The sequence below is a fragment of the Rattus norvegicus genome, chromosome 14 (assembly GCF_036323735.1).
Source record: "Rattus norvegicus strain BN/NHsdMcwi chromosome 14, GRCr8, whole genome shotgun sequence".
Classification (NCBI taxonomy): Eukaryota; Metazoa; Chordata; class Mammalia; order Rodentia; family Muridae; genus Rattus; species Rattus norvegicus.
In genome coordinates, this window is record NC_086032.1 from 40,130,536 (window position 1) to 40,146,694 (window position 16,159).

General features: G+C 37.7%; 1 pseudogene across 1 annotated transcript in view; it reads left to right on the forward strand.

The window, feature by feature from the left end:
* The window catches only part of Rtraf-ps2 (RNA transcription, translation and transport factor, pseudogene 2), a 46,207-nt pseudogene extending 31,402 nt beyond the window's left edge, over positions 1–14,805 (forward strand). Inside the window, exons 4-5 of the transcript NR_172022.1 lie at positions 11,316–11,570; positions 14,742–14,805. The product of NR_172022.1 is annotated as an RNA transcription, translation and transport factor, pseudogene 2 (transcript). The remainder of the gene's footprint in view (positions 1–11,315; positions 11,571–14,741) is intronic.
* Positions 14,806–16,159: the final 1,354 nt, after the last annotated feature.

Here is a 16,159-nt window from a genome sequence, read left to right on the forward strand (position 1 = left end):
GCAGATTTCAATTCATTCTCATGCCTATCTGGCCATCTCTCCTGTCAGTCCCCACACCTGATCCTGAAGCCCACCCCACTCCATTCTCCTCTGTATCCCTCTCCCTCCAAGTTCCCTCTCTCCACCTTCCTCTTATGAATATTTAATTCCTGCTTCTAAGTAAGATTCAAGCATCCTTGCTTGGACCTTCCTTCTTATTTAGCTTCTTTGGGTCTGGAGAGTGTAGCATAGCTATTCTGTATTTTATGGATAATATCCACTTAGAAGTGAATACATACCATACAGGTTCTTTTGGATCTGGGTTACCTCACTCAGGCTGATATTGCATCCATTTGCCTGCTAAACTCATGATATCTTTGTTTCCATTAACTAACAGTCCATTGTGTAGGTATACCATTATTTTCTTTATCCACTCTTCAGTTGAAGGACATCTAGATTGTTTCCAGCTTCTGTCTATTATGAATAAAGAAAGCTGCTATGAACATAGTTGAGCAGGTGCCCTTCTGGGACAGAGGAGCATCTTTTGACTATATGCCCAGGGGTGATATGGCTGGGTCTTGAGGTAGAAATATTCCTGGTGTTCTAAGAAATTGCCAAATTGGTTTCCAAAGTAGCTGTGCCAGTTTGAAATTCCCCCATAAATGCAGGAGAGTTCCCCTTGCTCCACACCCTGCACAGCACCATCTATCACTGGAGTTTCTCATCTTGGCTATTTTGACTATCTTGGTCTAAGTTGAAATCTCAGAGCGATTTGCTTTTCCATGATGACTGAGGACTTTAAGCATTTAAATGCTTCTCAGTCATTCGAGATTCCTCTGTTGAGAGTTCTCTGTTTAACTCTGTGCCTCATTTTTAATTATGTTATTTGGTTTGTTGGTTTCTAACTTCTTGAGTTCTTTATAAATTTGGATAACAGTCCTCTGTCAGATGTAGGGTTTGCAAAGATCCTTCCCAATCTGTAGGCTGCAGTCGACATTGTCCTTTGCCTTACAGAAAATATTCAATTTCATGAGACCCCACTTATCAATTGCTGATCTTAGAGCCTGAGCCATTAGTATTTTTTCCAGGAAGTTGATTCCTGTACCAATGAGTTTAAGGCTATATTAGATTTAGTGTATCTGGTTTTACACTGAGGTCTTTGAAACACTCAGACTTGAGTTTTGTGAGGGTTGATAAATATGGATCTGTTTGCATTCTTCTACATGCAGACATTCTGGTAGATCAGCACCATTTGTTGAAGATGCTTTCTTTTTTGCATTGAATGTTTTTGCTTCTTTGTCAAAACTTAAGTGTCCATAGGTGTGTGGGTTTATTTTACAGGGTCTTTGATTATTTTCCATTGATCAACCTGCGTGTTCCTATATCAGTACCATGCAGTTTTATTACCATTTCTCCATATTACAGCTTGAAATCAAGGATGGTGATGTCTCCAGAAGTTCTTTTATTGTTTAGGAATCTTTTAGCTATCCTGAGATTTTATTTTTCCATATAAAGTTAGAAATTGCTCTGTCAAGGTCTGTAAATAATTATGTTGGAATTTTGACGGTAACCATATTGAATCTGTATATTGCTTGGTAGGATGGCCATTTTCAGAATGTTAATCCTACGGATCCATGAGCATGGCATATAATTCCATCTTCTGATATAATCTTCAACTTCTTTCTTCAGTGACTTGAAATTCTTTTCATATAGGTCTTTCCCTTGTTTAGTTAGAGTTATACCAAGATATTTAGTATAGTACATGGTTAGGGTAAAGAGTGATATTTCCCTAATTTCTTACTTAGGACCCTTTATTATTTGTAAAAGGAAGGCTACTGATTTTATTTTAAGTTTATTTTGTATCCAGCCACTTTGCTGAAGTTGTTAATCAGCTATAGTTCTCTGGAATTTTTGTAGTTGCTTATATACTGTCATATCATCCACCAATATCAATACTTTGACTTCTTCCTTTCCAATTTGTATCCCCTTAATCTCTTTTAGCTGTCTTGTTGCTCTGGCTAGAACTTCTAGTATTATATTGAATAGATAGGGAGAGAGTGGGCAACCTTATCTTTTCCCTGAATTTATTGGAACTCCTTTAAGTTTCCCTCTGTTTAGTTTAATGTTGGCTATTTGTTTGTTGTACACTTGCTTTTGTTATGTTTAGGTAAGTGCCTTATATCCCTGATCTCTCTAAGACTTTTAAACTGAAGGGGTGTTGAATTTTGTCAAAGGCTTTTCAGCATCTAATGAAATGATCAATATGATTTTTTTTAAGTTTGTTTACATGGTGGAATAGGTTGATAGATTTTCAAATATTGAACCATGCCTGCATTCCTGGGACAAAGTCTACTTGATCATGGTAAATGATGTTTTTTTAATATATTTCTGGATTTGGTCTAAAAATATTTTATTAAGTATTTTTTGCATCAATTTCTTTGTGTGGTTTGGGTGACTATGAATTCATAGAAAGAGTTTGGCAGTGTTCCTTCTGTTATCTTGTGGAATAGTTTGAGAAGTATTAGTGTTAGCTTTTCTCTGAAGGTCTGGTAGAATTTTGCACTAAAACCACCTGGCCCTGGTTGTTTTTTGTGTTTTTGTTTTTTTTAGGTTTTTTTTTTGGGGGGTGTTTTTTGGGGGAGGTGGTTTTTGGTTGGGAGACTCTTGAGTACTGCTCCTATTTCTTTGGGGGTTGTAGGGTTGTTTAAATAGTTTGCCTGATCTTGATTTAGCTTTGGTCAATAGGGTCTCCCTAGAAAAAATTGTCAATTTTATTAAGATTTTCCAGTTGTTTAAAGTACCAGTTTTTGAACTAAGATCCCATGATTCTTTGAATTTCCTCAATATCTGTTGTTATATCTCCCTTTTCATTTCTGATTTGCTTTTTTGGATACTGTCCCTCTGTCTTTTGCATAATTTGGCTAAGGGCTTATCTATCTTGTTGATTTTCTCAAAGAACCAGTTCTTGGTTTCATTGATTCTTTGCATTATTTTTTGTTTTGTTTTGTTTTGTTTTGTTTTTTGTTGTTTTTTGTTGTTGTTATTGCTGTTGTTTTTAATTGATTGACTTGAGTCCTGATTTTCATTATTTCCTGCCTTCTACTCCTCTTTGGTGTGCTTGCTTCTTTCTGTTCTAGAGCTTTCAGGTGTACTTTTAAATTACTGTTATGAGAATTTCTAATTTCTTTATGGAGCACTTAGAACTATAAACATTTCCCCTAGCACTGCTTTCCCAGAACTGATAAGAAAATGCTAAATAAGACAGTATGAGTCTTTGATTCAAGTACTAAAGACACACAGCCAGGCAGATCCCCAAGGCTCACTGGCCAATCAACCTAGACTAATGGGTTATTTCCAGGAGAGTAAGAGATTTTGTCTCAAAGAAGTTGAATTCCATTCCAAAGAATTTTGCCAAAGGTTATCTTATCTCCACCACCAGTACATGCACACAAGTACATGCTCATGCATTGCTACACACAGACACACACACACACACACACACACACAAATATTTAAAAAGTGAATAGATATACATCACAATGAAAGGAAACACATCATTAGCTGGCATAATCAATTTTGGAGAAAATATGTAGTAATAACACATTACTAAGCTCAATGTATACTCTTAAGAGAAATTAATGTAAAACCTATAGTTATTAAGAGATTATTAGGAACTACCTTTGAAACTGCAAAGGATTATTATTATTATTACTATTATTATTATTTTATTATCTCTTGTATCAGGTTGTCAAAGAAAGACAAAGCCTGCCCAAAAACATGACAGTAAGCATTGGCAAGCACTAAAGAAAACTAAAACTCCTGTATCCAGCAAAACATATTGATATAGGAGCTGTCTCCTGGGACACAAGATTTAACACACAAATAAATAATCTAAAGATAGTGCTTCCTGAAATATTGCTTTTAAAAGTGTGAACAAAGCATTGGACCACAAGAAATTAAATAAAAAACTCCAACTTCCATGAAGCGTGATGGGATAGAAAGATAAATGACTCAGAAAAATCTTAATGTCCATGATAAAGTGAATGCCATAGTTTGAATGTTGAATTTCCCAACAGAATACTACTGGAAGGTGGTAGAAAGTATGAGGGAGAATAGAACACCTATTCCTTCTTATCTTTTTTGGTTCTTGACCTTTAATTGAGAGGTTTTGTTCTGCCATATGCTCCAACCACTAAATGTAAGGAAACTGATCGTGGAATGAACTTTCAACAGTGAGAACATACAGATATGCTCTCCGTTCATTATATACGGGCTTTTATCACATAAACTTTGTTACAGTAGCAGAAAGTTACTGACATAACAAAAGACCAGAGAACATACAAGATGACAGTGTACAGTGAGAAGTCCAACAGGAGACATTATGGACATAAGCAATAACATTGGAGTGTGAAGGGGCAGTCTCACATCCATAACCAATGTCAATGATGTCTCTCCTCTATGGCTCAAGAATCATAGTTGAAGGAATAGTTGATTATGTGTCATAATCAGGTCCCAACTAATGACAAATATAGAAAGGCTTCCAAAAACAATTAAGATTGGTACAAGTACTTAATTCTCAGAAAAATGAATGAGTTATTTGTCAAGATGGAGATGACCATTGAGAAGGCCAGGACCACTGAGGAATATCAAACAGATCATAAGAACAGGAAAACAGAGAGGAAGGACAATTCAATAAACATGGTAATAGTTTTATCAGTGCTTTCTTTGAGGAGGTCATATGACATTTATAGCATTAATTTCATTTTTTAAAATGTTTAATAAAGAATATATTGGTCTTTCAAGGTTATTGATCCCAGGACATGGAGTGATATTGTTATGCATGTAGACTTCCAGCTCCAACACATGAACATCGAAGTTGGCTTTTTATTCCAACAGGAGTGAGTTCAATTCTTCCTCCTACTTAATCATCTCTCTCATCTCCGTAAGTATTGCTGTTAAGTTCCTTCATATATATCTATATCTCAGCGTCTAATGCTCAGAGAGCCTGACACAAAGTCTACTGAGGTATACCAACATCTAAATCCTTTATTTTTAAAATTCATGAGGTATTTATTCTTTCTTGACCTCCATCTCCTAAGTATCAACCACACATAATTTCAACTATACAGAGTTACAATGTACTTAGGGAAGTGTATCCCCAAAATTAAAAACCTAGAAATTTATCAATTTCATGTGAGCCCCCATCCTCTCTTTAAATTCATTGAGTTTCCTTTCCCTTTAAAATTACTTGTAATAGAAAACAATTGAAATGAATTCAAAATACCACAGAAAACCAATGTTCAAGAGATGAAAGTCTCAAGCCTTCTCACAGTAATCATTGCACTGTCGTGTCATAGGACCAAGTACTCCACATTGCTACTAGAAAAGGAGCAGATACAGCCTCCCTCCCAGGAGCCAGACACATCCCATGATGTCTCTGCTGGTATCAATTATTCCTTCTTCCTTTCTTGCTTTTCCTCTTTTCTTTCTCACTCTACCATTTTCTATTTGCTTCCCTTCTCATTTTTCATTACTATAAAATCTCAGTCTTTCAAAACCAACATATTTTGCAATTTTGGAATGAATTGTTGAAAAAACTCAGTGTAGTATGTATACTTAGATAATAACCTTTTATAAGTTTGGGATTAAAAAATTATTGAATTAAAATCAGTTAACAAAGGTACCATTATTTAGTAAAATTAGTATGTAAAATGCAAGACAGAAGATAAACAACTAATGGCCTTCTGTAATGAACTGGCTCATAAGATCTAGAAAAATGTTAAAAAGAAATATAATTAATCTTTTACCTGAAGAATGGGGAGAAAGGCTGTGTGTCTCTGTCTATTCATTTGAAATAACTTTTTACCCAAGAAAATGCCATCTTTGAAATGCAAGGCGAAATCACATTCTGACATCGTGCTCGGTGGATGTTCAGAGCAGGAAAACAAACTTTCTGAGAAGTGAGTGCATTGAGTCAAATGTGAATTGTATTTGAAAGTTTAAAGCTCTAAAAAGCTAAATAGCAGGAAGAAAAAAATTGCTGAATAAGCACAGCTTAAAAATTGGCAATGTCAGTGATTGAAGGGTAAAGGGAGAGGGGATATAGAAAGATTGAAAATCTAATGCCATACGAAATCAATAATTCACTGAAGGCTAACTCTTTTTCTAGAGAAAAATGAACTCTCGGTTCATGTTAGTCCTTCTTGTCAATACATTAAAACTTGGAATTATAAAGAGCTTAATGAAATTTAAAAATCAGTATCATGTAAAGAAATAGCACAAATAGCCCTTCAAACATGTCATTGTCATACTTGCCTGTCCCTTGATACCCTAGAAACCATGTGATGAATTAGAAATATTGAGAATGGGAGACTAATATCTCTACCTATACACAGGGACAAAACAGAGGGATTCCCAGTGTTCTTGGTGTCCAAAATGCTGAAACGGAAAGGAAAATATAAAACAGGTTCATTCCTAGAGTCTATATTTCATATAAGAAATGGGAAGCAGTGTAATAACTCAGAATTAACTTTTGAGAAATTGTATCTAATTTTTCTATTTTCACCACAGCTGCCAGCAAAACTCTGAATTCTTAATACAGGGAGCAAAGTATGGTACAGAATAACACCTGCCTAAACACTAAACTATGTTCGTTCTCCAAAATCCAGCAAATGTCATACTTGGTACTTGAGAATGAAGAAAACATGATTTGTTCAAGAGTTCTGTTTACAAATTCAGATACAGATAAACAGGAGAATAACTTAGAGTCTTGTGCTCAGGATCCTCCTGAGAATAAAAGTTGGCCAAACACCCCCCCAAAAAAACAAGCAAACAAACACCCACCCAGTAGATTTCTAAATACACAAATTTGAGTGGCTTCCTTCTGTTATTATTTCTTAAAGTTTTCTTTTATTTTTTACTAACTTCTTATTCATTTTATTGTCTGATTACAGCTTCCCCTTCCTCCTCCCCTGTCAGTCCCCACCTCTCTACTCACATCTCTACCATCCACCACTCCTCCCCATCTCCTCAGAATAGGGAGTCTTCCCATGGATATCCACCAGCCATGGCTTATCATCTTCTAATAAGACTAGGCGTACCTACTCTTATTGAGGCGAAAAGAGGCAGTCCAGTTAGGGGAAAGAGATCCAATGGCAGACAATATAGTCAGAAATGGGTGCTGCCTCTGATGTAGGAGTCCCAAATGAAGACCTAGCTATACAACTGTTACATCTGTGCAGAGATCCTAGGTTCAAACCATGAATGCTCTTAGGTGGCAGTTCAGTCTCCATGAGCCCCTATGGGCCCAGTGTAGTTGATTCTGTATGTTGTCTGTGTCTTTGACTCTTCTAGGTTCTACAATCCTTTCTTCCCCTCTTCCACAAGATTCCCCAAGCTCCACGTAATATCTGGCTGTGGGTCTCTGCATCAGTTTCCATCAGTTACTGGGTGAAAACTCTCTGATGAAAGTTATGCTAGATTCCAGTCGGCAAGGGTAGCAGAATAGCAATAATAGCATCAGGGATGGACTCCCTCTCGGGACATAGATCTCAAATATAGTCAATCCTTGCTTGGCCCTTCCCTCAAATTCTGCTCCAAATTTGTGGCTGGGTTTGTATCCCAGTGTCTTCATTGGAAGTTTTCTCAGTTTCAGGAGATGGACTGTTCAGGCTCCATGTCCCCCATTACTAGGAGTCTTAGCTATGCCACTGTGCATTTACATTTTTTAAAACCTGCTTTTAATAAGGGTTCTCAAATGCTTCAAGTCCACTGTCGAAAGGTAGAAGGAAAAAGATGATAAAGAGGACAAAGGGATGTGGACCTATTTAGAAGTTGTTCCTTGGGGCACTTCCAATCTCTGTAAGGATACCAGAAGTCCAGTTCCATAGTGTCTTGTTACAAAACAGGAATCAGCAGTGATGGCATGATCCAGCAGAAGCTGCCAGGCTGCCAGGAAGTTTTTGCCCTGCCTCTCTCAATGAAGCAAAGATCAGTGAGGATGGAGACTCAAGAACAATGAGGCATTGCGAAGCTAGCTATGGAAGAGCACCATCAGTGTCCTTTGAGTCATATGTATACTCTCTCCAAGATATCACCTGTCCTCCCTTGGGTCTTGCCTTAGCAAAACACCACGTGAGTCTGTATCACCTGATAGAGGAACATTCATATCAGGTCACCCTCATAGATTCCTGGTAGCTTCCAATGCCCTCAGTTACTAGCTCATCACAGAAATGCCCCCTAATTCAGTTGTCTCTCCCACCTTCCTTTCCCCCACTTCATCCCTCCTGTTCTATCCCTCCTCACCCCCCCACCATGGAGTCACATCTCCACGTCCACCCCTGATCTCTGATCTACTTTCCTTTCTCAGTGATAATCAGGCATCACCATAATATGGCGAACTATATTAAAGAGTACCATTATCAGGAAGGCTAAGAACTACTACTGGCTTAGAAAAGGACATCAGTGAATGTTAGGAATGAAGGGGATCTTAGAGTTTATTAAAACACATCACTTTAACTGCTAAAGAAGCAACTTAAAGACACAAATGAAAAGGCAGAACACATCCAGCTTCCTTCATCACCTGCTACTATGCAAATCTGGGTAAATCATCAAAGCTCTCTGCACCTCAGGTTTCTCAGTTCAAGGATTGCCTTTCTGTCTTGATGGATTGCTTTGAGAGCTGATTAGTATGTTCATAGCAAGGCCAGGAACAAAATACCCAATAAATTGCTTTTGTAAACTTGTTTTTTTTATTTCATGTGTATTGCATTTATATCATTTATCTTAAGAAACATAATCTGTTAACAATTTGACTATTGTAGGCTGCATGGCTCAGGTAGTAAAGGTGTTTGCCACCAAGCCTGATGAACTGAGTCAACTCCCTTGGACCCAAGTGGTAAAAATGGAGAAGTGACTCCTACAATTTGTTCTCTGATGGGCACATGGGAGTGTTGGCATGCGCTGTTCCTGCCAAAAATAAGAATAAAAAAAGCAAAAAATAAAAACACACACAAGGAAAATAAATAAATGAATTTTAAAATCAACTGTTGTAACTTTGAAAAAAATCCCATTCTGTTTAAAACCATCAGCTATATTAAACATTATCATTATCATTTTCATTATATTATATTATATTTAACTCACATTTAGGCATAATGAACATTGGTAAACTTAGCATGTGCTCTTCTTTGTAAGATTCTGTATCTTAATTCTCCATGCTTTTGTGCTGAGGATGATGTCATTGTTAGCCTCACTTTATATATAATAGAGTTTATGTTCCCAGATGGCTCAACTGACCCTAAATATCTTCTCAGGTTTTCCCACATACTATACATGTGATAATCTGCTGATATACTGATATCGTTATAGTGTAACATAAAATAAATCCTCAGAGAAGCCTGTAAGACAGACGGGATGGAAGCAGCAGTGACAAGCACTAAAAAGAAGAGAACAGAAAACTCACAGGTAAGAGAATCAAAGTCTTGAGTTAATAAAATGGCTCAGTAAGTACAGGCATTGAATCCAAACCTAAGAATCCTACATCAACTTCTGAATCCATAAACTGGCAAAAGGAACCTACACGTGAAAGTCAATATACAAGTCATGAAAGCAGGTACTCACAGTCATACTATACAGATGCACAACTAATTAATTAATTTTTAATTGTGAGAGAGAAGCAAAAATTATCTGCATCTAGAATATTTCACTCAGAAAGGAAAACCTAAACCCAAAGAAACAAGTTGATGTGTAAGGAAAGGAGAAGGACATGGATATCTTTAACCTTAAAACGGCAGCAACAACAGCAAGCGAACAAACAAGCAACCTAGTATTTCCTTAAAACTCTCTAAATGTGCTACTAGATTGTCATCGATAGGAAGAGGATCATTTTATGGAAATGTAACTTTGCTGTAGGTATTCTATACAGCCCATTATTTTTAAAGCAGTAACAGACAGGCAGGCAGACACCCTTTAATCATCCTAAATGCAGCAGAAAAACAAAGACATTCACTTTAGGCTCTGAGCAGACAGCTTCACTCAGCAAACACAGCTCCATCATGACTGTCCCTGGGTCTCCCACCATGGGAAGAAGCAGTAATATTGCCCACGGCTCTTAAGGAAAAAGAAAATAATCTGAATTTGTGACATGTGAGACTAGATCCAAAAGTCTGTCTTCAGAAAAATAAAAGAATAAAACAAACACAAAAACAAAGATGTGGGAACAAGATATGAACTGTCATCTTTTGGTAAATTTTTAAACCACATTATGCTCATCAATGATTGTTTGAAAGTACGTGCTCTTTACATAGGAGCTTCAAATCTACTTTCCTCTGGAGAAAATATACAAAACCTCAATTCATATTTGTGAAAATATAGTAGCAAGAAATCCTTGATAATCAGACCTTCCTGATACAGTTTGTGATATTTTTTAAAAGTTGATTTAGTGTAGGGATGGATTAGTTAAGATGTCACTATTCTACTGTCTTCTTAAAGGTCAAGGACCTCACATTTAGTTTTAGTCCATTCATGTAGATGCATCAATTCTACTTAGAAGGGGAAACAATTATCATGAGATATAGAGGGAGGGAGATATTGGGAAGGGAGAGAGGAGGGGGAGGGAAGAAAGGGGAACAGGATCAGGTATGGAAAGGGACAGGAGAGGAGGACAGAAAATTGAACAGAAAAATGTAGCAGTGTGGGATGGAAAATTAGAGGAACCACTAGAAAGTTTCAGATACCAGGGAAGAAAGAGGTTATCAGGACCCAGTAGGGATGACATTAGCTGAAATACCCAACAAAGACGAGATAAAACCTTTAGAGACCACCTCCAGTGGATAGGCCTCAGCTCTGTCAGCACCTGACCAATACAGATTCAGATGCTTTCAACCAACCATAAGACTAAGCACAGTGTCCCCAATGGAAGAATTTGGGGAAGGACTGACGGAGCAACCCCATAGGAAGAACAACAACATCAACTAACCAGACCACCCGGAACTGCCAGGGACTAAACCACCAATCAAAGAGTACACATGAACGGACTCATTGCTCCAGAAACAGAGGATTGCCTTATATGGCATCAGTGGGAGGGGAGACCCGTGGTCCTATGGAAGCTTGATTCCCCAGCATAAGGGCATGCTAGCACAGTGAGACAGGAGTGAGTGGGGGAGGGGGAGCGCCCTCTTAGAGACAAAAGAGATGGGTAGAATGAAAGATTTGCAGAGGGGAAACTGGGAAGGGGGGACAATATTTGAAATGTAAATAAATAAAATACCCAATAAACAATTTAAAAATAAAATAAATTCTTACATTACCATTGACAATGCCAATGTTTCCCACAGATTCTCAGCCCTAGGGAGAAATCTTAGATCCTTAAATCCTACTTTGAATAAGCTTCCGGGTATATTATTAAGCAAAAGAGAGGCGTCACGGATACATCCGAACCGTAGTGATGTCCTTGAGGAAGAGCAGATGCATGGAGAACCCCAAGGAGAGTTAAAAGTTCTGTTAGCTTTCAGTGCAAATGAAGCAGAACTACAGGGACAAGTCGAAAATGTGCATTGGTGTCTTAGCCAGCCAACCTCCCAAGGAATTCTGTGAGTAAGTGGACAAATTTGACCAAAGCAGCTGCAGAACTTTATAGCTGACAATTAAGAAGTGCTGAGACGTACCAGTGTGAAATTGCAGTATTAAGGACCTGAAGCTGCAGTAGCAGCTGGCTGATCTCCCGCCTCAGCACTTTTCTATCCAGTTCCCTCCAAGCCAGGAGATGAGCCCAGGGGAGGGGCTGGCAAAGCTGGAATAGCAGTCTGTGTGGCAAAGGACAGAAACCTACAGGAGGGTCTTCATTGCTTTAGATGCACTCTTGGGGTACAGGAAAGAAGAATCTAATTTTAATCTATAGATTAGATAACATCGTGTATGTGAACAATAGAAGACCTTCTAAAACTTTGTAAATCCCTGATCAGAAGAATCAGCCAAGAGGAGCTTAGTCTTTTGAGCCATGGAATTTATGAGACTTTCCACATTATTTTAATGTTTAAACATGTGGCTTTTACAGTAATGTGTGAGGATTTGCTTAGAATCACTAATCATCAGAGAAATTAAAATAAAATTACCAATGAGACACAATCATCCCAGTTAAAATGACCATGACCAAAAGAACTTTTAGCAGGTTATCAATATCTTTCCAGTACTTATATTATTCCTGGTGCTTTTTAAAATGTAACTATGGTTTCTCTCACTCAAGGGTTTCATAGTGAGAAGGTACTTGTAATTAGAAAGTATAGAAAGTCATAACTTATTATCCACAGGAGATAGATTTCAGTATGTTTCTCCCCTTGATGAGGATACTAAAATCAGCTGATACACAAATCTATTGTATGACATGACTTGTGTCACTGTATTTGTATTAACCATGTAATCCCTTCAATAAGACACCAGTACCCTATGAATGACTGTTACTGCACTGGGTAGGAGAAAGGATGACAAAGGACAAAGTCTGCTAATCATCACCACAGATGGGATAGCTTTCTTCTGAATGTTTTTAACGAGCCGATGTCATACATGAGGAATGCACATGCGCTATGCATTTACATGCATAAGTACAATGTACATGCCCAGATAGCTTTATACATATTATTGCGTGTGTGTACTTGTATGTAGTACTACTTACTCTCTACCTACTTACTCCATGACTAACAGATATATGTTTAAAATGCCACATTTCTATTTAATGGGAGTTCATTGACTTATATCTACTTGCCCTCCCTTGAATTTTTAATCCCAGCCTGACTTAAGGTAAAACAAAGCAACACAAACTCCACAAGGCAAGGGATATCACCTGTTTTGAATGATTAGAATCAAATGACACGGTAGATATATATGACATGACTGTGATGTGATAAAGACATATCCTATATTTATATAATTCTCCCCTTTATGCAATATGAGTTTAAGGAAAATATGTTAAAATACTAATTACTGATATGGCATAAATTGAGATTGAGTGTCCCCCAAAGATTATGCATTAAAGTTTAATCTCACTTCTGAAATATTGAATATTGAATACTCATTTTGCCATGGTATTTGGATAAAAAATCTTTTAGAAGTGATTAAGATGAGATAATGTTACCTATATAAAATTTGAATATTAATGATTTTATAAAAACAAGTAAAGAGACCTGGACACACACATATCTGTCCTCTTTCCTATTGCACAATGACTTGTGCCACTTTGGAAGAAAATAATATAGCCTTTTAGATCAAAACCTTCTAGAAGACATAGTAAATAGCCTCTTTTCCATAGGAAAGCCTCACACATTTCATTAAACTATGTATAATAAGACAAACAGACCAACACAGAAACATACTTTAAAGTAAGAAAGAACATTGTGTGCATGTGCATGTACATGAAGGTGAAGATATGCTTGGGTGTGTTTGTGTGCGTGTGTGTGTGTGTGTGTGTGTGTGTGTGTGTAGCTTATAACATTGATTAAGTACAACTGTGATTGTAAAGTGTTTGGAAAGTGACTAACATAGACTAAGTTCGTTAACATAGTTAGACACCTTCTCTTCTCTAACCTAGAAGCACCATGCCCACCCTTCAGATCCTCTACTCACAGTTCTGTCTTCCTGCTTATATTAGTTCTTTGAGGATCCATACAATGTATTTTGACAATAACCATCCCCTCAACTCTTTTTAGTCAAAGGGTGCAATAGTCACCTTGGTGGTAACCAAAGGCTTTATAAATGGACTTAAGATCATTTATAAACACAACAAGAATTCACAAGAATCATTGCTGTCATTGGAAACCTAGACCAATACCTAGGCCTAGTGAGTAATGGATCATAGAAGAGAATCTAGATATTCCCCACTTTGCTAAACAGACTAACACCTTAATACTTTAAATATTTGTTCTTATACACAGATAAATGTAGTCCATACCCCTCATCAATGAATCTCCTGTTGAAACATAAGAAACAATTATTGAGAAATATATCTGATCAAAATGCAGAGTTGTGCAGCCACGTCAATTGATACATCTATAATACAGCTCCCAGACCTAACGCTCAGAGATAATCACAGAAAGGATGGCAGGAAGATTCCAAAAGTCAGAGGGACAGGGAATTTGATGTGAGATTGTGTCTCTTCTAGTAATGTCAGGAGCTACGCCCATAAAGTTTCAACAATATGACTGCTTAACATGAGCTGGATAACACCAACAGGCATGCTAACATGGATGAGAAAAAGATCAAGAAGCCTCAATACTACACGAAGAACTACAAGCAACTAAGGAATACGTGAACAGGAGGCAGAGAAAATGCTGGGACTGGCATCTTTGGAACCCGACAGCCTACCCTGAATGACATACCTCTCCCAACAAAACCACATTTCCTAACTCTAAGCAGTTCCACTGACTGAGGACCAAGTACTCAAACACACGAGCCTCTGGGGACTGTTTTCATTCACCATCTCACCCTATATCTACAGAAGAAAGCAGTAATATTTAAATACACCTTTAAACAAGATGAAAATTAACCCAAAGCTTCGAATAGTGTTTTTTCTTTGTTTGTTTCACTGTATTATGCATTGTTCTGTAGAACTCTCAGCGTGTATACACTTGTGTTGAATTCAGTAAGGCAGGCTGTTCCATGAGACTCTCCTCTTAAAATCTGGCAATTTTCTCTAGCACTAATTGTCATGTTAACTCTGTGTACATGTTTTAAAGATGACTATCCTACCATACTGCCTAATATCTTTACAGGGAGCGGTATGAGTATGGTGACATAGAAGAAAAAGGCAAAATCATGGGATACAGGCAGCAGTAGAATCCTGCAAACAATGATGGCATCTAGACATCATCAGGTGAATAATGCATGAAGTTATAACCCAGCATGAGATTCAGGACTTGTTCTCCCAGGACTTGTTTCTCCCAGGATACTTACTGTCTGCTTAACCATTGCCCCTTAGTGTTGCACATCTTCCTTTTAACTCTTCATTTGCCACATTGCTGTACAAACTGATTTTATGACATCCTGAGTTCTAGGATATTAAGGAAGGGTTAGGATATTAAGAAAGGGTCATTCAAATAGTATGGACTTAGGCTGCCTCAGCCTATGGCCAGACTTTTTCTGACTCATAGAATTAAGTGGTAACTTACAGAGAACTGGCATTTTAGCCTGAATATCAAGACTCTTAGTCATATTTTCCTGAGGTCATGTCTTCAGTGGCAGAATTGGCTGGCCCAATTCCTATCAAATTTCCTCTTTACGAAAGAACTGGAAGAGCTTGAAGGGGCTCGAGACCCCAAAAGTACAACAATGCCAAGCAACCAGAGCTTCCAGGGACTAAGCCACTACCTAAAGACTATACATGGACTGACCCTGGACTCTGACCCCATAGGTAGCAATGAATATCCTAGTAAGAGCACCAGTGGAAGGGGAAGCCCTGGGTCCTGCTAAGACTGAACCCCCAGTGAACTAGTCTATGGGGGGAGGGCGGCAATGGTGGGAGGGTTGGGAGGGGAACACCCATAAGGAAGGGGAGGGGGGAGGGGGATGTTTGCCCGGAAACCGGGAAAGGGAATAACACTCGAAATGTATATAAGAAATACTCAAGTTAATAAAAAAAAAAAATTTCCTCTTTACACTGTTGTCTAAGCTTCAGATCATGTAGTTACAGACCTATATAAAGATGTGCTATCATCTGTCAATCAACATGCTTGAAATTGCTTGTTGGTTGGTTGGTTTGTATGTTGTAAAAATAATTTTAGTTGTTTGCACTCCTGGAAAGTTCCTCATTTTAATGGTAGATCATAAATCCGTCTCTCAGAAATCCGTGAAGTTCTACTGGCAGAGTACATTGGACCGTTAATTTCTGTTTTCACTACTCAGTTGCTGGAACAAAGACTGTGTAAGCTCAAGATGTGATGTTGTCTCAATAAATTCATAATAAAAAGTGAGCAATATCTTCCAATCACAGGACTGGAATAATGGCTCATATAACCAGCTAAGTTAGAGAGAAGAATGGACTTCACAAATGGATTCACATACTTAGACAATAAAATATTCAGAATTTACCCATCTGAAAACTGGCTGTGGAACTAGGTTATGCACACTGCAATAATCACACATAGCTAGGCTCTGGTCTAGCGTTTTCTTCAGGATCCTGCTGTGAATAGTA